A 23,174-nucleotide genomic window follows, 5' to 3' on the forward strand; every position below is an offset into this window, starting at 1 on the left:
GACCTTTTTTTAGGAAGTTAGGAATTTTAGTAGGTAGGAAGTAAGATTGGTAGAAAGGTAGGAAGTTTGGTAGGTTGGTACATTAGAAATTTGGTAGATAGGTAAAAAGTTTAGTAGGTAGAACCTTTGGTAGGAAGTTAAAAGTTTGGTCGATAGGTTGAATGTTTGGTAGGTAGGAAGTTTTGGTTGGTAGGTAGTTTGGTAGGTAGTTCCCTACCAACCTGTTTTCCTATTCCCCAACCCCTACTTCTACTCCAACACCACCCCAACCCCATCCACTGACCCCCACGTCAGACCCACAAGCCCAAGAGCAGTCAGCTTAAATTCTTGTGGCACCCCTGCGGAGTCTTAAGTCACTGACTTAATAGGTCATTTTCAAATAAAACATTCCCATTATGTGAATGGTTGCTAGAATTCTGAGATCGTACATTGGTCCAAGAATTTATTCTGATCATATATGACATGGTGGGATTGTAACACTTGATAAATATGTTAATATTTTGTCCAACCTTATCAACTATGTAATTAATTATCTGTTAGAAGCACCAAAAGGTGGCACATGAACTGCCTATGGTTACATAGCATTGGATTCCATTAGCTGCCATATAGTCTCTTTATGAGGTTTTAATGCTTAAAATGCACCTCTGTTCATCCTTATCCTAAAGATTAACACATAAAGACAGAAAAAAAATAAGATATGTGGAGTATGGGTATGGGGTTGATTTATTTTTTGTCAAGTACTGAGAATATGACATTCACTAGCAGACAAGAGAGTGACATCATTTACAGACAAACGAATTGTGGTCAATTGCAATGAATCTTATAGTGAGAAATGCCCTTATTATAATCGAAAAGTCACCAAGAAATCAGCGTCTTTTTTTCCACCTTAAAACAATGTGAATACATTAGAGGAACATCCATCAAGAATAGCTATATTATAGCACTTTTAATTGTAACTATGTACCATTTCTAAAACATACCTTATTATAATCTACATGAAAAATGGCACATTTTGTGCATCTAGTTAAGACATTTACATTTATATGCAGCTCATTCAGCATCTTCCTAAGCAATAAACGTATACATATTTCTAACAGATGACACAGACTATCCGGAGATAATATAAGTGGTGTAATTATCACTGCTTTGATTAACGTGAAAGCCAAGAAACATGCCTCAGCAGATTACTCCTACAATCCACAATGTACCTTCCTTGATATTTATTGGGAACATTATGATATTGAACCTCTAAACTTGGTACCATAATGATTTGTGACGCTCTTGAAACTCACAGAAATGAAGGTTTATTTGCATCCATATCGGTACTTCCAACTTTGGTCATTGAAAACATCATTAAAGTTTGAAGTGTGGAGGATGAGCATGTACAGATTATGGATGGCAAAATCTAAAGTCACCAGAGACATCTCTGAGCCATTAAGGTTACTTTCACATGCATAAAAATTTACACGCATAGCAAAACCATGGATTTAGGTGCAGACTTGCTGCTGTAGATTTTCTATAGATGTGGATTTCGCTGCGGATCTACAGCTTTTCTGCAAATACAACATTTTATTTTTGATTTCTTGCAGACTTTGACTTCCCTGTTAAAGTCAATAAGGGAAAGTCTGCAACAAATCCTCAGTGTATCATTGGCTTAAATGAACATGTTGCATATTTCTGTACTACATTTTTTTAGGGATATATATATATATATATATATATATATATATATATATATATATATATATTTACATTTTTAGAAAAAGAGCTGGTAAAAAATATATCTTAAAACCTCATTCACCTGACTGGTACATGCTTCTGATACATGGTACATGTATAGTCCTGATTTTCCACAGGTAAATCCATTCAAAAAATTCAGCAGAATTTTAGACGCCTGTGAAAGTAGACTAAGGATTACAGCTTAAAGGGGATAAGATGTTTGATCGCGGGGGTCCCACCAATGGGGGCCCTAGTGATCTCGGCTGGGGCACCCCAGACATCTGGTGCATGGAGCAAACCCACAGTGCCGGATGACTGGTGATGCCGAGTGGAGGCTCGTGATGTCACGGTCAAGCCCCGATTGTGATGTCACGGCCGTGCCCCCTCAATGCAAGTCTATGGAAGGGGGCGGGACATCTGTCATGCCCCCTCCCATAGACTTGCATTAAGGGGGCATGGCTGTGATGTCACGAGCGGGGTGCGGTCGTGATATCACGAGCCTACAGCGCTGCACCCGACGCTCTAAACGATGAGATGGGGATCAGATGTCTAGGGAAGGAGAACCCCTTTAAGTATTAGGAGATTCTTGAGAACAGTGAAACATCTCCAAAAGACCACTTTCTTTAGAAGATTACCCACTCATCCAGGCCCGATTCTATAGGAAAGATTTTTAGTCCACCATACATTATGAATAACTCCTACAAAAAAACACGGTTGACTTAGATACCAAAAAAGTAAACCAAATCTTTATTGAGTACACATAAACAATACATACCATAAAAATTAATTAACAATAAACTGCACAAAGAACAGCAAAAAAAAAAAACCACACAAAGCAATTCATGAAAAGACCCTTTCCAATAGGGAGGTGATCGGTATTTGCCATAAGTAATTCTTATGTAACCTGGTTGGCTAATTAGACAAAGGGAGGCTCTGTTTTTTTTGGTATGCAGGTTTTGCACATTTTTGTATATTTTGGACTAGTGATGTATACTCTGAGGGCCAAAGGGTTATGCAATTTATTATTTATTATTGTATCATGAAGGGAATTGGAGGACACAGTTTGTCCCTAAGTACAATATGAATTGTAGCTGCAACTTTTTTACTCCATCCTCCAAACTTGTATTTACTGTATCCTGCATCTAAACTTTGCTCCTTATGCAATTGATATATATATATATATATATATATATATATATATATATATATATATAACGAAGAGAACGGCAGCACTCAATTCCGTGAAAAAATGTGTGGCTTTATACAACCAAACATACAGGAGGCGACGTTTCAGCTGTCTCACACAGCCTATTGTGACAAGGTGGCAAGGAAAGGGCGTATCCATCCCCCAAACTTGTATTTACTGTATCCTGCATCTAGACTGCCCTCTTTATGCTACATATATATATATATATATATATATATATATATATATATTCATTTAATGTGACAAGGTGGCAAGGAAGGGGTGTATTTCCTTTGCTCACCCTGGAGAATCTCTCACCTGCTGCTTAAGTAATGAGGCAGCAGGGAAGGAAGTTGTATATAAGATAGAGAGTCAGTATAATCTGTGCTCTCCCTTGGAAACAGTATGCTGGCTGTTAGAGGGGGAGACACACGGGCCCTGTTTAGGTAACACGCAGTAGGCGCTGCGAGTGCTCCAAATTCGTGTGTGAACTGGTAGTAAAACAGGTTGCAGGTGCCACGGGTTTTAACTGGATGAGGGAAGCTCATCAGTTGATAGACAGGGCATGCTGAGAGTTATAGTCAGCGACCAGACGGTCTAGGACTTTATTTTATTTCTGTTTCTGTTTTGTTTTTACCTGCAACCTGTGGAAATAAAGCTGGCAAGGAGCCAGACTTGTATGAGAAACTGTGGTCTGCGGTGTTATTGTGTGGAAAGTGTCCCGTTGCAAGTGACCAGGACTATCCGAGAGCTAATCCCTGAGACGGAATGTCATATGTGGTGGAGGATGCGGGCATACGTTCATAAGGACATCACGTTGACAAGGGCAACCAACGGGCGAATTGGAGAGGAGCCGTTGCTAGGAGCAACCCCCTGCAAGATTGCAAGTCGGAGGAGCCAAGCAGAGGAGTTCAAGCACAAGATGGTGTCTGCGGAGGAGCGTTGCTAGGGGCAATGGATTGAGATTTTTTTTCTGGAAAATGGACATCGGCAGGCCGTTGCTGGGGGCAACCGTCGTGGGCCACAACCGGTGGTCGCCAGGATGAAGGTCCCGTGAGGTGTTGGTGGGCGAAATTCCACTGTGGGTGGACTTGGATGGACGTAAAACTGTGTCTCAGATAATGCCGTAAACAATTCCCTTTGTGAAGTCCTGCCCGGAGCCCGGTAAGACTGTTCAAATTACCTTTGATACATGTTTTGGGGCAGTAAGTTGAAATTGTAGTGGGCAGAGACTTTCCGTATTTCTTGCAGCTGTGGGATGCCTAGAGTTGAAATTGTAGTGGGCAGAGACTTTCCGTATTTCTTGCAGCTGTGGGATGCCTAGAGTGCACCTGAGAGTTCGCACCCAAAGGTTCCGGAAGTAGTGAGGACTGGGGTGTCTCTACTGGACTGTGTGAATAGTGCTGTATATTGTGAACCCATGCAGGCTGATAATGTTTTTCTTGAAACACTCATGTTAATGTGTTCTGATGTAAAGAGTACTGTTGCCACCTCTCGCAGGACAAAAGAAAACCTGTGTGAGGTGGAAATAGAAGGTAAAAAGATGATGGTTTTGTTAGATCCAAAATGTGTAATAAGTCTGGTAAAGAATAGCTGCAAAAAGCCAGACCCTGCTGTAATACAAGCCGGTATTTGGGGTTATAAAACAGTTAATGTGTGTATTTCTACTCCCTATGGTACCATAAGTCACAAGGTTGCAATAGAGCCTACCTTAGAGTAGTGCTGGGGAAGGATTTTCCATTTTTTCAGCAGTTGTGGGAAGATGACTGTGTCAGGTGACTAGAGCAGGAACACCTAATAGGCTCACAACACTTGATTTTCACCACATAGCAGGGGACAGTAACTCAGCAGAGGCTGAGGACGGGGAGTGTCAGCAGACCCTAGGTATATGTCAGGTGGGAGTGTGCCAGACCACTAGGGGTGCTGAAGTACAGTCCGCGAGTCAAGGTAAAGAGGTGACTGGAATAGAAGCTACAGAGATAGCTGTGGAAAAACCAAAACTCCAGAAGAGAGTACTGGTGGAGCTGGGGGCTGTGCTTACGGTCAAAGACAGAGTCCTAAGTGAAGGAGATGTGGCGTCTGGACCAGAGAGGGGTTGTAACCAGGAAGATCGAACCACTGGACCAGATATTGTTGCAGACCCAGGAGCCCTAGTCGTTTTTGCCAGGCCATGGAGAGACTGTGACAAGACAAAAGAAAAGTCTGCCAAGGAGCCGAGAGACAGTTCAGAGGAACTGTTCGGGAATCACCCTGACTCGCTGGTGTCAAGAGCCATTGAAGTTGTTGCTAGGGGCAACGAACTTACTGCCAAGGGATTGCCAGTCCGACGGGAGTGTTTAGCAAGGGTCTCCAGAGTTGCCAACGTGGTGGGAGAGGAAGAGTGCCTGGTGTCAGTGGCACCTGTTGTTGATGATAATAACGAGGCACAAGTGTCCGCAACCCCGAAAAAGGGGGAGACGTCATCTAGAGATGGAGAAGAGCTGGGTTGAGTGTCTGACAGGGGACCAGAGGCTGTCTCAAGGTCTAACAGCGAGAGTGAGGAGACCGCAGTCAGTAAAAGGTCTCGGAAAAGACGAGCTGGCCTTGAAAAAAAACTGGAGCAGATCCAGAATCTGGAAGAAACCCTTCAGATGGTTTATGTGTAGTTGATGGAGAAAGAAAAAGAGGTACATCTCTTGACAGAGGAGAGGGACAAATCGTTTGCTGACTTTAAGAAAGAGCAATAAGCGAGGCTTCAACTGGAAAAAGTCACAGAGCATCACAAAAGGGAGTTTGTGGCTCTGCAGGATGAACTGTCACGCTCCCAGAGTCTTGTGACCAGCAAGGAGAGGGAAGTGGAGAGTCTGGCCAAGCGGATGTCATTCCAGGAAGAAGAAGTGAGTCTTCTACATGGTGCATATCAGGCTCTGCAGAGTGATCACTAGGCTGGTAGCCATGGAAAAAAATAGAAAAAGAGAAGAATGAAATGAAGATGGAAGTTGATGATCTTGCCAGCAATCTGGAGAGTGTCTCTAAAGCTAAGAGACAACTTGAGGAGGAAGTCAAGGTAAAGAATGCCCTTGCACATGCTCTTCAATCTGCTCGTCATGACAATGACTTGCTCCGTGAGCAGTATGAGGAGGCCCTGGAACAAGTTGAGACTGCAACATGAAAACAAGAATTTGCAACAGGAGATCTCAGATTTATCTGAACAGATTGGTGACAGTGGAAAATCTATCAATGAGTTGGAGAAGACCAAGAAACAGTTGCTGGACAGTGAGAAGATGATCTACGCAAAGCTCAATAGTGAGCAGCTGAAATGTATAAAGCTGGAAGATGACATAAAGATCTTAAAAGAGAGCCTGGAAGCGCAGAACGAAATGTGCAGAAGGTCACACGTAGCTGCCTTGGTTTTGCTGGGAGAGCAACTCTACGAGCAGGTGGCTGTGCTGGCGGACAATGAACAGTTGAGGAAACAATTGCTGTCTTCGGAAGATGCTGTCAGGGACTTGACAGAGTTACTTGACAGTGAGAGGATGAAGTCCGCTAAGCTCCAGTGTAAGCAGCGGAAATATGAAAAAAAGAAAGAGGACCAGGAAGTCCTAAAAGAGAGCAGAGACCAAGATATGGTGGAATTGGCTCAAGAAAGGCTTCTGGGGCTGAAGTCACAGGATACAGGGATGCTTTCTCTGAATGCCAAAAAGTCCTCTAAAGCTAAGATTGAGGTGAAGCCCTGTAAGAAGTCCCCTGAAGCTAGGACTGAGCTGAAACCTGGCAGAAAATCCTCTGAAGTGGAGACTCAGGCGGGAAATCCTCTGGACCTAAGCAGACCAGAAATTCTGAAGGTAATGCTGAGGCAGAGAAATCCACTGAAGCAGAAGGTAAACCAGAGTCAACCTCAAAAGCTGTGAGTAAAGAAAATGGCACAACTTAAGAAGTTGCAGAGAAGAGCAAAACAGCAGTAGAAGCTGTTTCTACACAAGAACCTGAAGGAGCCAAAGACTCTGAAGCCAAACCTGAGGAAACTGGTGCCCCTGAAGAGAAAGCTGAAAGTGATGAGGTGAAACCATGTGAGAAATCCGCTGAAGTCAAGACTGCGGTGAAATCAGGTGGAAAGTCCTCTAAAGTTGAGACTGAGATGGACCCGGGTCCTCAGAGGTCCTCTGAAGCTACAGAGAACAAGACAGTGGTAAGTGAAGCCACTGAGGCTGAAAGATTCTTTGAAGCAGAGGCAGAGGTCCGGTGCAGTGCCGTGGATTGTAATTTGCCATAGATTGTGATGGAGTGACTCAGCAGTTTTCCCTGCTCGAGCGCTCCTCCTCCATCACATTCTATAGGCTGATACCCGCACACCACCACCCCAACCAATGGTTACTGCGGGGGCTTGGGGGGGGGGGTGCGAGTGTCACATGACATATTTAATACTCACACATCGCAGCTCACGGCAGTCTCACTTGGGCTATCACAGGGAGAGGATCTCTCCCTGTGATAGCCCGAAGCTGCACGGAGCTCTCATAGCCTCTGTGGGCTGTTTTATTGTCACCCGCCAGCGCGCTCGATCGCCAGCGCTATCAGGATCCCTATGCCCGATAGCGCTGTCATCCACTTGACTCCCGCCAGCGCGATCGGTCGCCAGCGCGATCGGGATCCCTATGCCCGATAGCGCTGACAAGCGCTTGACTCCCGCCAGCGCGATCGGTTGCCAGCGCGATCGGGATCCCTATGCCCGATAGCGCTGACAACCGCTTGACTCCCGCCAGCGCGATCGGTTGCCAGCGCGATCAGGATCCCTATGCCCGATAGCGCTGACAACCGCTTGCCTCGCCGCCCGCTGCTCTACTCCCTGTCCCCTGTTAACTCTCAGGGAACGGGGAACAGAAAGTAGAGCAGCGGGCGCAGCTAAAGTAGTGCTGCGCATGCGTGCGCAGCTAAAGTAGGTAGGTTGTAATTTAGCATAGTTTAGGCACCACAACTCCCAGCATGGGAGTTGTAGTTTAGGACAACAACTCCGAGCATGCCCAGACAGCTAAAGGCTGCCCAGGCATGCTGGGAGTTGTAGTTTAGGACTACAACTCCCAGCATGCCCAGACAGCTAAAGGCTGCCCAGGCATGCTGGAAGTTGTAGTTTAGGACTACAACACCCAGCATGCCCAGACAGCTAAAGGCTGCCCAGTCATGCTAGGAGTTGTAGTTTAGCTTAGATTAGACAGCAAAGGGACTACAACTCCCAGCATGCTCAGACATCTAAAGGCAGCCCAGGCATGCTGGGAGTTGTAGTTTTGCTTAGATTAGACAGCAAAGGGACCACAACTCCCAGCATGCCCACACAGCTGAAAGCTGCCCAGGAATGCTGGGAGTTGTAATTTAGCTGATGGGATCACAACTCCCAGCATGCCCAGACAGCTGAAGGCTGCCCGGGTATGCTGAGAGTTGTAGTGCAGTGGAGGGACCACAACTCCCAGCATGCCCAGACAGATGAAAGCTGCCCGGGCATGCTGGGAGTTGTAGTGCAGTGAAGTCACCACAACTCCCAGCATGCCCAGACAGCTAAAGGCTGCCCAGGCATGCTGGGAGTTGTAGTTTTAAACAGGTATAAAGTAGTTAGCATAGTCGGTAGCGCAATTTTAGTGTAGTTAGAGTAGCGTTAGCTCAATTTTAGCGTAGCTTTAGTTTAGTGCTAGCGCGGTTTTACAGTTTTTAGCGTAGCATAGTGTTAGCGCAGTTGTAGCGTATTTAGCATAGCGTAGTGTTAGCGAAGTTGTAGTGTAGCTTAGTGTTAGTGCAGTTTTAGTGTATTTAGCGTAGCTTAGTGTTAGCGCAGTTTTAGTGTATTTAACGTAGCTTAGTGTTAGCGGAGTTTTAGTGTATTTAGCGTAGCATAGTGTTAGCGCAGTTGTAGCGTATTTAGAATAGCGTAGTGTTAGTGCAATTTTAGTGTATTTAATGTAGTGTTAGCGCAGTTTTAGTGTATTTAGCGTAGTGTTAGCGCAGTTTTCGTGTATTTAGTGTAGTGTAAACGCAATTTTAGCATATTTAGAAAACACCCCATATGGGGGTGAAAAGTGCTCTTCTGGCGCACTACAGGTCTCAGAAGAGAAGGAGTCACATTTGGCTTTTTGAAAGCAAATTTTGCTATGGGGGCATGCCGCATTTAGGAAGCCCCTATGGTGCCAGGACAGCAAAAAAAAAACACATGGCATACCATTTTGGAAACTAGACCCCTCGGGGAACGTAACAAGGGGTTAAGTGAACCTTTATACCCCACAGGTGTTTCATGACTTTTGTATATGTAAAAAAAAAAAATTTTTTAACCTAAAATGCTTGTTTTCCCAAAAATTTTACATTTTTAAAAAGGGTAATAGCAGAAAATATCCCCCAAAATTTGAAGCCCAATTTCTCCCGAGTACGGCGATACCCCATATGTGTCCCTAAACTGTTGCCTTGAAATACGACAGGGCTCCAAAGTGAGGGCGCCATGCGCATTTGAGGCCTAAATTATGGATTGCATAGGGGTGGACATAGGGGAATTCTACGCCAGTGATTCCCAAACAGGGTGCCTCCAGCTGTTGTAAAACTCCCAGCATGCCTGGACAGTCAGTGGCTATCTGGCAATACTGGGAGTAGTTGTTTTGCAACAGCTGGAGGCTCCGTTCTGGAAACAGTGGCGTACCAGACGTTTTTAATTTTTATTGGGGAGGGGAGGGGGGCTGTGTAGGGGTATGTGTATACGTAGTGTTTTTTACTTTTTATTTTATTTTGTGTTAGTGTAGTGTAGTGTTTTTAGGGTACAGTCACACGGGCGGGGGTTCACAGTAGTTTCTCACTGGCAGTTTGAACAGCGGCAGAAAATTTGCTGCAGCTCAAACTTGCAGCCGGATACTTACTGTAATCCTCCGCCCATGTGAGTGTACCCTGTACGTTCACATTGGGGGTGGAACATCCAGCTGTTGCAAAACTACAACTCCCAGCATGGACGGTCTATCAGTGCATGCTGGGAGTTGTAGTTTTGCAACCGCTGGAGGCTCCGTTTTGGAAACAGTGACGTACCAGACGTTTTTCATTTTTATTGGGGAGGGGAGGGGGGCTGTGTAGGGGTATGTGTATATGTAGTGTTTTTTACTTTTTATTTTATTTTGTGTTAGTGTAGTGTAGTGTTTTTAGGGTACAGTCGCACGGGCGGGGGGTTCACAGTAGTTTCTCGCTGGCAGTTTGAGCAGCGGCAGAAAATTTGCTGCAGCTCAAACTTGCAGCCGGATACTTACTGTAATCCTCCGCCCATGTGAGTGACCCTGTACATTCACATTGGGGAGGGGGGAACATCCAGCTGTTGCAAAACTACAACTCCCAGCATGTACGGTCTAAAAGTGCATGCTGGGAGTTGTAGTTTTGCAACAGCTGGAGACACACAGGTTGTGAAACACCGAGTTTGGTAACAAACTCAGTGTTTTGCAACCAGTGTGCCTTCAGCTGTTGCAAAAGCTACAACCCCCAGCATGTACGGACAGCGGAAGGGCATGCTGGGTCTTGTAGTTATGCAACAGCCGGAGGCATACTACATTGGCTGGGGATGCTGGGGATTGTAGTTATGCAACAGCTGGAGACACACTGGTTTACTACTTAACTCAGTGTGCCTTCAGCTGTTGCAAAACTACAACTCTCAGCAGTCACCGACAGCCAATGGGCATGCTGGGAGTTGTAGTTATGCAACCACCAGATGCACCACTACAACTCCCAGCATGCACTTTAGCTGATTGTGCAAGCTGGGAGTTGTAGTTACACAACAGCTGAAGGTACACTTTTCCATAGAAAGAATGTGCCTTCAGCTGTTGCAAAACTACAAGTCCCAGCATGCCCATAAGGGCATGCTGGGAGTTGTGGTGGTCTGCCTCCTGCTGTTGCATAACTACAGCTCCCAGCATGCCCTTGTAGCATGCTGGGAGCTGTTGCTAAGCAACAGCAGGAGGCTGTCACTCACCTCCAACGATCCAGCCGCACAGGTCAGTCCCTCGCCGCCGTCGTCGCTCCTGGGGCCCCGATCCCAACATTGACGCCGGGGATCGGGGTCCCCAGCAACCGGGGTGCACGTCCCGCACCCGCTCACGTCCTCCGGAAGAGGGGCGGAGCGGGTTGCGGGAGTGACACCCGCAGCAGGCGCCCTGATTGGTCGGCCGGTAATCCGGCCGACGAATCAGGGCGATCGTGAGGTGGCACCAGTGCCACCTCACTCCTGCAGGCTCTGGCTGTTCGGGGCCGTCTCTGACGGCCCCGATCAGCCAGTAATTCCGGGTCATCGGGTCACTGGAGACCCGATTGACCCGGAATCCGCCGCAGATCGCTGGACTGAATTGTCCAGCGATCTGCGGCAATCGCCGACATGAGGGGACATAATGACCCCCCTGGGCGATATGCCGGGATGCCTGCTGAACGATTTCGTATCCATACGCCCTCGGTCCTTAAGGACTTGGAAACGGGGGCGTATGGATACGCCCTATGTCCTTAAGGGGTTAATCATAATCTATGTAATGTTACAAATGGGTTGTTATATAGCAGTAAATTCCACCATACCCAAATCTGATCATTGTCAGATTCCAAACAGAGCCTTGATTTGCAGCTAAAGATGAAATGGTTCCAGTCTGTAGCAGTCCAGGTTTCTTGTTCACAACACCATTGCAAACTAAGGCAACCGTGACTGGCTGTCATTGGTAGGGCTCAAAGGGGCATCTTGACTTCAAATTTTCTTCAAGTGTCTGTAAATGGTCCAGACAGGCACAGGAGCAGGTCCGGCCCTACCATGGGACCAGGTGGCCCTTTTTCAGGGGCGGCACTTTGCTGCACTTTTTTTTAATTGCCACCTGGGTCTGGCACAGTTGGAGCTGCTTAATAGCACAGCTGCCATTTTAACACAGTGAGCTTGTGGCTGGCTGGGGTCTGACGAGGAATGTTGCGCAAGTGACGTCCCTCCACATATCAGCGCTGGAGGACGTCACTGATGTCACTTGTCAGGTCGCCGCCGGAGAGGAGAAGCCCTGCGCAGGCCAGGTGAGTGTGTCTGTCTGTCTGTGTGTGTCTGTGTGTGTTGGGGGGGGGGGGGGGATTATGCTACCTAATGTGGGGAAACTTCTACCTAATGTGGGGAAACTGCAACTTCACTCTTGGACCCAGGCAGCACAATGTCTTGGGCCAGCCATGACAGGAGTGTGTAACAAAGGTGCCATCTGTGTCTGAATAGTGGGTGCTGCTCATGCTTGATGTCAGGTCAAACAATCTTCTCCACAGGGGATCTCTCTGGGTTGTCCTGAGCCTTATCACCAAGTATGCATCTCCTCATAAAACCATTGATCCTAATAACTTCTAACAGCTTAGTCACAGTGCCCTTGAGGCAGACAATTTATCTAAGACAACCATCCTTCTTTCAGGGCAATGATTTGCCCCTCTCAAAGCAGTGGGGGATTTCTCACCAAGGGTACACCACCTAAAAGTATCAACACAGCAATGGAAGAGGAAGCTGGCATGTACGAGACTAAGCATGAAGCATAGCACAAGGCAACACGGACACTGACTCACAGAAACCTGCAGCGGAGGTGCTCAGCCCAACACAAAGCACATGGATCCAATGAAGCAAGAAAGACAGATTTATTTTTCTTTGGGATGGAAATTTATTTAGTTACTTAAAATTGCTGCTACACTGGTCTCTGTTCACATAAGAGTATAAAAGTATTCCTATTGGATGCCTGGGCAATGTCTTTTCTATACAGTTCCTGTAATTCTAAACATGCGCATGTTTTGCAATATACATGCTTTTGCAACTTAATTTCAAGAACTGTTATTACATGATATTGTTTTCATAAATACTTGTAAGAATGTGTATGAATACTTATAATTTTTATGAACACTTATTATAATACTGCTAAACTATTCATAAATATTTAGCCAATACAGGGAGTCACAAGGCAATATCTTTACAAGTCACTAATGCAGCACTGCATTTGGTGTAAAGAAAGGGCAGGCTGGGGTAGAGAGCAGTCTAAGGCTGGGTTCACATATATCAGGCATCCGACACAGTTTCCCTCCGGCGTGGACCACAGGGAAACTGATGCTAGAACTGATCCCATTCATTTGAATGGGATAGTTCATAATCATCCAGCGTCTCAATTTTGACACTGGATGGTTGGACACGCGGAGGGCACCAGACATGTGAACCCAGCTAAGAAGAACAGGCAAAAGCTGACAGAAACTTTGGTGCAACCCCAGTTGATATCTTGTGTGCACAATTTTATAAGAGATAGTTGTTTTTGTAAAAAAAAAAAAATCTGTAACACTTAAAGGTGTCTTATTTGAGAAACTCATAAACTTATTTCATTTACTGAGAACAGTAGATGGCAACAAAGTGTGTCTTTGCCTTAGGAGGACCCAGCACACATTATACACATAGCCAATTGAAGCACCATATAATGCTTAATTTGCACCTTGGGGACACTTTAGAAAACACAAAACACTTGTCACCAGTCCCCCCTGCAAAAAATAAAAAATAAATAAATAAAAAGAGAGAATAAAAGTGGAAACTTTGCAAGTTTATGTTTGTCTATCTGCAATTTTATTCTTAATCCAAAGTCAGAAAACACAAACAATTATGTACAAATTTATCCTAATTACATTAACATATTAATTCACACACAGGGATGAGACACTTATGAGGATTCTCCCATTCATTTATTCTTTTTAATTTTCAATTTATCTTTCAGGGTGTCAAAAAGTGACAGAATCTTATTTGAGACCTGTGAAGTCAAATGACAGAAAGTGCATTAAAAATGAGAGTTTAAATTCGAGAAGTGAAAGCTTTAAATCACTACAGGCATGTCTGTAGGACAAGATTGATACCAGATGCCATTTAGTACATGTTATTAAGAAGCCATTCAAGCCTTGAAGGGACCTTGTCACCACATAACTTCTGTCTATGTAAATAAGATTGAAGAAAGGATTTATATTCACACCAATTTCAGGGAACCATTACATCAAAGAACCTAGGACAGAGTGTAACACTCATCTTGGGAATGTACCTGTGAATACTAAAATCTGTGACTTTCCATTGACTTTGCTTATAGACATAAATCAGACTGATACAATGTGTATTGTATGGAAATATGGCCCAATATTTGTTCAAAGTAACTCTTTTTTTTTTTTTACCTTCCTAGGCAATCACTAATGTGATCTCAGCAAATGATCCAAGACAGGTAATATTTCAAAGTGATTCATAAATGTTTCTTATTCTTTACAGTGACCACCATCATTTATTTCTTCAATATGCCGGCTATATTAAAGAAGTAACAAGGAGACCGACCTCTGATTACATAATGTAAATGGATGGTATGTGATTAGGACAACTTGGCTACTTTCTTCCAGGAACAGTGCCATACTTGTCATGGGCTGTGTGTGGCATTGCAGCTCATTACCATTAAAGTAAAGGGGTCTTAGCTTCTATATACAGTGGTGGACAAAAGTACAATTTTTTTAGTTTAAAAATTTTATTGACAAATAAATCAAGTTTATGCAAAGACTTAATATATAGACAGGATTCATAGTGAGGAATCCCTGAGATTCCGATAGGACCATGTGCCTAATAGACACTAATGTATTCCAAACAGATTCTGCCAAAAGAAAGAACAGCAGAGTTTTGGCGCTGTAAGTTTTGCTGCTGACATTCCGAAGTGTAGACTATACAGCGGAATTCTATGGACAGTAATGGTATTCTGCTGGACCACAATTTCCAAGTGTATTTTCTTATCAAAATTACACTGGGAAATTCTTAAGTATGAACCCTGCCTTACAGAGTTAAAGGGGTACTCCGCCCCTAGACATCTTATCCTCTATGTCCCGCTGCTGGGGACCCCCGGCTCACAGAGTTCGCTCTGTGCATAATGACGGGCGATACAGGGGATGGAGCAGCGTGACGTCATGGCTCTGCCCCTCGTGGCATCACAGCTTGACTGCCACGCCCCCTGCCATAGACCTGTATTGAGGGGGCGGGCCGTGGCATCACGAGGTGCGGAGCCGTGATATAACAATGCTCTGGCTCCTGTATTGCCTGTCATTATGCACAGAGCGAACTCGCTCTGTGCAGCAATGATGGCACTGTGATCCCGGGGGTACCCAGCAGCGGGACCCCGGTGATCTGACTTCTTATGGTGAAAAGGTGAATCCGGCACTGCAATCCTGGATTAGCCAATCCAGCAAACAAAACCAGTTGGGCTGATTTGAGGGTGCACTCCAAGCCAAGCAAAGGATACCATATAGTTCAAAGAATAAAGCGGATGCACTCACCCAGGAATTCTTGCCAGATGAAATCTTTATTTAGTAATCCACAAAACGGTGTAGCGGGTGGATTGGTATATCACATTTATTTACATTTATCCGAATCTGGCTACACAGTATATAATTATGTAATTTATGGGGACCAAGGGGGAGATTTATCAAAACCTGTCCAGAGGAAAAGTCGCTGAGTAGCCCATAGCAACTGATCAGATTGCTTCTGTTATTTTTCATAAGCCTTTACAAAAATGAAAGAAGCAATCTGATTGGTTGCTATGGGCAACTCAGCAGCTTTGCATATGGAGAGGATTTGATAAATCTCCCGCAAAGTGTATTAATTCATATATGGGGCGCAGCAAATTAATTCATATATAGGGTAGAGTATATAGTGTACATTTTAATAAATGGGTTGCACGGTTTTAGGAACTATAGTATGTGCCAGTAATACATTCAGAGGGAACTGTGTGGCAGGGTTATATTTAGGGGGTAAAGTGTCTGACAGGGTTATATTATTTATTGTCTTCTTATAGTGAAAGAAGATCTGTGCAAGGAGCTAATAATGTGAGCTAAATTGTGTATTCTTTCTGACTGACCAATCTGTGCTGAAGTCACTTGTAAGTTCTGCAGTGATGATGGGTGAAACAGCAACTCCCAGCATACCCTTACCACTGCATAGATCACACTGGGAGCTGTGGTAAGAGTATGCTGATTGCTGTTTTTTGTTTCACACATGATCACTGAAGAACTTACAAGTGACTACAATACTGAAGGGAGACAATCAGGCAGAAAACACAATAATATCAGTTACTCACAGGTGATGTCTTCCCTATAGCATTTATAAAAAAAAAATTCCAGGGCTGGTTTTTATCCCCAGTTCAACCCTGATTTAAAGCACCCCATTTACTCCACTATAAGCAGATAATGTTCTATACAAAGTTCTTTTTCTGCACCATCAGATTGCAGAGAGTAAAATACCTGTCCTCCTCACCTGTCAGGTCCTGGGGCTGCGTGTGAGGCACTAAAGACCTGAAAAGCTCTCTTTAAAATTATTTTTAGCTGTCACAATATCTTTACTTGGATACGTTCAGAAATTTGTAATTATTTCAACACAATTTTGGGGTGCAGGAAAATGATGTTTTACATTTATGTGATGCGTTCAAATACTATAATAATACATTGCAGCCAGTCATTCATATGAATAGCTGCCCAATGAATACTTCCAGACTCAATATAGCAGGAGAAGCTCTAGTTAACTTTTCTTCATTCTAGCCCACAGAGGAACCCTTTGGTAGACATTGAAAGGGTTGTAACCATAAGACATCCCCTTTAAATACCAGTTAATTTTACAGTGCATTAGAAAGTAGAAGAAGAAGAAGACTATTTCTAACAAGAACAGATGAAAATAATTAAATTCAATAATTGTTTAAAATTGATTAGAATGAAATGTAGCGGAGAATATTGACTGGCGCTGTCAGTTGTTAACTTTGATGTCACTTGAGCAGCTTAACTCCTATTATAATATATGAAATTAACAATCTCTTCTTTGATGCAGGTGAAGAGATTTTAAAGTTGCAAGACAGCATCTAAAATGCATCAAAGATCTTTAGTATAGAGCTAAAGGAGAGGCTTTACGTTAAGTCACCGAAAGCAAAATCAAATCACAAAGTTTTAAGAGACTAATCACAAGAGCTTCATTGATGATGCCAAGAAGCCTGTGTCCTTACATGAACTGAACAATATCTTCTTAGCAATGAGTGTCAAACTGAATGAGGATAAATTAATTATATAGAGTATAAAGAACTTCCTCACATGTCACAGTCAAATAATTTTTAAATAAATATAGTGTTGTTATTCTTCATAATATAACATGTCTAGAACTATGCAGTGTTTCATTCCTCTATTCCTGGAAATTAAAACAATCTAATCATACCCCTGTGAAGTGAGGAGGGTCTCCTTGGCTGTCTCTTGCCGATGATCGCAGAGTCACTGATGCAGCCTGGCTTAGCCAGGCTATATCAGTGGATCGCCAATCTCATTGTGTAATGCTATGCCATAGGCATAGTATTATGCAGTAAATGCCATTTAATGATTGCATATAAAATTCCCCTATGAGAACCTAAAAAGTGTAAAATAAAAAAAGTCTTGAAAATGATACAAAATCTCTTCCCTTAATAAAAAATAAAATCACCCTTACAAAAAATTTTAAAATTGAAATTTTTTTTTACATATTTGGTAACATTGCGTGTGAAATTGTCCAAACTATGAAAATATAATGTTTATGATCCTGCACAGTAAATGGTGTATACGTAAAATACCAAACACCAAAAATACAGATTTTTTATCACATTATATATCAGAAAAAATTTTGTAAAAAGCGATCAAAAAGTCCTTTAAAATTAGAAATGGTACCAAAAAAAAAACTACAGTTGCAAAAAATTAGCCCTCATACATCAGTGGTACCTCAACATACAATATTAATTGGTTCCGGGAGGACCATTGTATGTTGAAACCATCATATATGGGTACATATATCTATGGAAAACTGGTAATTGGTTCAAGAGCCCCGAGACCATTGTATGTTGAGTACATAACTCTGTGGAAAACTGCTAATTGGTTCCTGTGTCCCTGAAATTTCAACCCAAATTTGGAAAATATGAAGAATAAAGGTAAAAAATAACCACAAAAAGTGTACAGATAAACCATGTCCTTTCTTTTATTAGTCAGCAGGAGTAACTTAAAACAGTTTCATCACTTTTTAGAAGAATGCAACTGGAAACTGGTCAACTTCTGGAAGGATATAAGCATTGTCGGGGTCTGTTCCTGTCCTTGTGCTGTTCCTGGTGCTGTTGAAACTGGAAGTATGGAAGCATCATCAGGGTTGGTTCCTGGCCTTCTGGTGCTGCTGAAAAAAAAATCCAAAGTAAGAAAACATGAAGAGGAAAAATAAGCAGCGAAGTATGTTTACTAACTTGGAAGCATCGTCAGGGTCTGTTTGTGGCCTTTTGAAAAAGGTGTCCAATGTGGTTTGTCTCTGCCATTTTTTCTGCAGGTTTTTAAGTAGCTCAGCAGTATGTCTTCATAATCACATGTTTTAAGCTCGGCAAGGGCAATGTCTGGATGTTTTCGGACAATACTTTTCAAAACTTCCCAGGAGGAAAACAGATCCTTCATCTCTTGAACTGTGACAACATGGGGTCATCCTCAAAATGTTCCTCTTCTCCAATGTCATGTTCTGTTGACTTCTCAAGCTCAAGTAACTCTTCTGTTGTCAGTTCCATCTCATGATCTTTGATCAGTTCTTCCACATCATATTCTGCCCCAGAGTGACAATTTCCTGCTCAATGAAATCTTCTTGTGCCAAAAAAAAAAAAAAAAAAAATCTGCATCATGCACGACTGAAGACCACAAAGGTTTCCAAGCAGAATTAAAGGGGTATTCCAGGCAAAAACTTTTTTTTATATATATTAACTGGCTCCAGAAAGTTAAACAGATTTGTAAATGTCTTCTATTAAAAAATCTTAATCCTTTCAGTACTTATGAGCTTCTGAAGTTAAGGTTGATCTTTTCTGTGCTCTCTGATGACACTTGTCTCGAGAAACGCCCAGTTTAGAAGAGGTTTGCTATGGGGATTTGCTTCTAAACTGGGTGTTTTCCGAGACAGGTGTCATCAGAGAGGACTGAGACAGAAAAGAACCACCTTAACTTCAGAAGCTCATAAGTACTGAAAGGATTACGATTTTGTACTAGAAGTAATCTACAAATCTGTTTAACTTTCTGGAGCCAGTTGATATATATAAAAAGTTTTTGCCTGGAATACCCCTTTAAGAACACAAATGGAAACATCATTCCATGCACTCACAATTAGCCCCACACAGTCCAAGAGGGTGAATTGTGCTTTCCAAAACGTTTACAGTGACAAGTTTTTGTCTGCTTCAGTAGCATCAAAGCATTTTGAAAACATCTTCTTGGTGAATAGCTTCTTAAAATTTGAGATGACCTGTTGGCCCATGGTTTGAAGAAAAGGAGTGGTGTTTGGAGGAAGAAATTTAACAGTGATAAAACCAAACTGGGCCTCTAATGATTCTGCCAGTGCTGGGTCATGAGCATTATCTAACAGCAGCATTGCTTTTAGAGGCAGTCTGTTCCATCCAGGCATGCCTTAACTGAAGGACAAAAAACTTCTGTTGCCCATGCAGTAATGATAGCTGGGTGCTGCAGGAGGGATCCCGGGGATCCCCAGCAGCGGGACCCCGCAATCTGACATCTTATCCCCTATCCTTTGGATAGGGGATAAGATGTCTAGGGGCGGAGTACCCCTTTAAGCATGCCTCGGTTCTTCACAATTGTAGAAACTGTTGATTGTGAGAAACCATACTCTTGCACTAACTGGCTTATACCTACCACTGTCATCTTTTTTGATCATTTCCTGCTTGGTTTTAATAGGATTTATTTTTGCCTGTTTTGGAGGCATAATCTCTGGTTATAAACACTACCCCAATGTGGTGTGGCACTGTTGAATTAATAGAAAAAAATACAATCTGTAACTAAGATAAACATATGATTTTAATGCCAAGATAAATGAGTGTTTGCTCATTTATCAACTGATTTCTAAGTCTATTACACAGGGTGTGCTCAGCCTGTTCTGCAAGGGGTACTCTAGCACTTAAAAAATTATCCCCTATCCTGTGGGAGGGAGGTTTTTTGTATGCTGGAATACTCCTTCAAGAAGGACTGCTTGTAGCTGCAAGGAGAACTACAAATCCCAGCAGGTCTTGAAGGTCTGCAGCAGTCAGGGCATGCTGGGACTTGTAGTTCTTTCTCCAATGCAGGGGTACAGGAAAGCTGTAAGATGTTTGCATTGTTTATGTACTGTGCTTGCACTGTAGAACTGCATGAAGAGGACTGTACTGCATGAAGAGGACTGGACTGCACAATGTGGACTGTAAGGAAAAAAAAGTATGTTTTGTACAGTGTTCATCCAGTTGTTGCAAAACTTCAGCTCCCAGCATGCCCAGACAATTACTAGTTTTACAATAGCTGGATGCACCCTGGTTGGTAAATAGTGAGGTATATAGTTAGACAGGAGTTTAGGTAGCCAGGGGTTTAGGTAGCCAGGGATTTAGGTAACCAGGGATTTCAGTAGCCTAATCAGACCAATCAGTGCCAATCCCCCTCCTACACTTATTCAACCCAGTTACACAGTTGCACACATGTTGATTACAGTACTGTACACTACTGTATAATACAGTACCTCACTTCTCCGGCTACGGCTCTGTGCTCTGTGCATCGCACTCTGACAATGTCACTATCATGTGACTGTCGCAGAGCCGACGTCCCGGCTCCTGGTCACATGATGACTGCGCTACAGTATTCAGAGACCGCCGGCTCATCTATACTGCAGGTACCGCTTATCAAATGGCCCAGAGGCAGCTGCAGCAGTAGCTGTCAGCGCTATCGTCTCGTTTTCCAGGATGGCCCCGACACAAAAGCATCATATCTTGATGCTGCATTCAATATACGATGGCTTCTGAAACTATTGTATGTCGGGGCCATCGTATGTCGAGGGACCACTGTATATTAAAAACTACCTTCATGCATACCTATTTTGTTTAAAAAAAAGTTAGCATTTTGTTAAAATAGTATAACAATAGAAAAACTACAGTCAGGCCCATAAATATTGGGACATCGACAGAATTCTAAAATTGTTGGCTCTATACACCACCACAATGGATTTTAAATGAAACAAACAAGATGCCCTTTAACTGCAGATTGTCAGTTTTAATTTGAGGGTATTTACATCCAAACCAGGTGAACGGTGTAGGAATTACAAAAGTTTGCATAAGTGCCTCTCACATATTAACCTGTAAACAAAGAAAAAAGAGAAGGCCCAAGGAGGTGCCTAGTGCATAACCCTATATATTGAATCAAAACCCCACATAAAGTGGGGACAAGTAGGAGGTCTGATGAATGGCCGCTCACCTGGAGCGTATATTATATACGCATATAACCTCAGTCTGAGGTAATAGTAGAGGAATCCGTGCAAGCCCGCAGGTCTTCAGGATGGATCCAAAGGGAGATCCTGTTGGTGAACTTGGTGGTGGAAAAAATGACCTTTAGCCAGGCGCTCGGGGATCCAAGGAGATCTCACAAGTCATGGAGGTGGATATAAATTGAAGCTTTATTAGTATACAACGCGTTTCGGGGTTAGCATACCCCTTCTTCAGATTGACAGATTGGATCTCCGAGCGCCTGGCAAAAGGTCATTTTTTCCACTACCAAGTCCCACATATTAAAGGGACCAAAAGTAATGGGACAGAATAATAATCATAAATCAAACTTTCAATTTTTAATACCTGGTTGCAAATTATTTGCAGTCAATTACAGCCTGAAGTCTGGAACGCATAGACATCACCAGACATTGCTGGGTTTCATCCTTGGTGATGCTCTGCCAGGCCTCTACTGCAACTGTCTTCAGTTCCTGCTTGTTTTTGGGGCATTTTCCCTTCAGTTTTGTCTTCAGAAAGTGAAATGCATGCTCAATCGGATTCAGCTCAGGTAATTAACTTGGCCATTGCATAACATTCCACTTATTTCCCTTTAAAAAAAACTCTTTGGTTGCTTTTGCAGTATGCTTTGGGTCATTGTCCATCTGCACTGTGAAGCGCTGTCCAACGAGTTCTGAATCATTTTGCTGAATATGAGCAGATAATATTGCCGGAAACACTTCAGAATTCCTCCTGCTGCTTTTGTCAGCAGTCACATCATCAATAAATACAATAAATGCCCACGCCATGACACTACCACCACCATGCTTCACTTATGAGGTGTATGCTTAGGATCATGTTCCTTTCCTTCTCCATACTCTTCTCTTCCTATCACTCTGGTACAAGTTGATCTTGATCTCATCTGTCCACAGGATGTTGTTCCAGAACTGTGAAGGCTTTTCTAGATGTCGTTTGGCAAACTCTAATCTGGCCTTCCTATTTTTGGAGGCTCAACAATGGTTTCCATCTTGTGGTGAACCCTCTGTATTCACTCTGGTGAAGTATTCTATTGATTGTGGACTTTGACACACATACACATACCCCCAGGAGAGTGTTCTTGATCTGGCCAACTGTTGTGAAGGGGGTTTTCTTCACCAGGGAAAGAATTCTTCGGTCATCCTCCACAGTTGTTTTCCTTGGTCTCCGGGCCTTTTGGTGGTGCTGAGCTCACCGGTTCATTCCTTCTTTTTAAGGATGTTCCAAACAGTTGCTTTGGCCAAGCCTAATGTTTTGGCTATCTCTCTGATGGGTTTGTTTTGTTTTTCAGCTTAATGATGGCTTGCTTCACTGATGCAGCCTAATGATGGCATGCTTGCTTCTTTGGATCTCATCTTGAGAGTTGACAGCAACATATTCCAAATGCAAATAGCACACTTGAAATTAACTCTGGACCTTTTATCTGCTCATTGTAATTGGGATAATGAGGGAATAACACACATCTGGACATGGAAAAGCTGAGAAGCCAATTGTCCCATTACTTTTGGTCCCTTAGCAAGTGGGAGGCACATATGCAAACTGTTGTAATTCCTACACCGTTACCCTGGTTTTGATGTAAATACCCTCAAATTAAAGCTGGCGGTCTGGAGTTAAAGCACATCTTATTCATTTCATTTCAAATCCATTGTGGTGGTGTATAGAGCCAAAAATGTTAGAATTGTGTTGATGTCCCAATATTTATGGACCTGACTGTATATAACTTCGGTAATGTTTTTATAGCATTGAATTACAGAATAAAGACAAAAAGTCATTTTTACCATAAAGTGCACTGTGTAAAAAACTTCTTATCTATTTTTGCCAACAAATAATTATTTTTTGATTTTATGGTAAAATGAAAGATGCCATTACAAAGAACAATTGGACACTTAGAAAAAATACCCTGATATGGTCTGTAGGTGGAAAAATAAAAGGAGATGAGGAAAAAACGAAAACGCAAAAATAAA

General features: G+C 43.0%; 1 long non-coding RNA gene across 1 annotated transcript in view; it reads left to right on the forward strand.

The window, feature by feature from the left end:
• Positions 1-16,999, forward strand: part of LOC130277672 (uncharacterized) — a 37,003-nt gene extending 20,004 nt beyond the window's left edge. The window contains exons 5-6 of the long non-coding RNA XR_008845520.1: positions 14,077-14,115; positions 16,743-16,999. This is a non-coding gene — a long non-coding RNA (uncharacterized LOC130277672). The remainder of the gene's footprint in view (positions 1-14,076; positions 14,116-16,742) is intronic.
• The last annotated feature ends 6,175 nt before the right edge of the window (positions 17,000-23,174 follow it).

Source organism: Hyla sarda, chromosome 6 (assembly GCF_029499605.1).
Source record: "Hyla sarda isolate aHylSar1 chromosome 6, aHylSar1.hap1, whole genome shotgun sequence".
In the NCBI taxonomy this organism is placed as follows: domain Eukaryota; kingdom Metazoa; phylum Chordata; class Amphibia; order Anura; family Hylidae; genus Hyla; species Hyla sarda.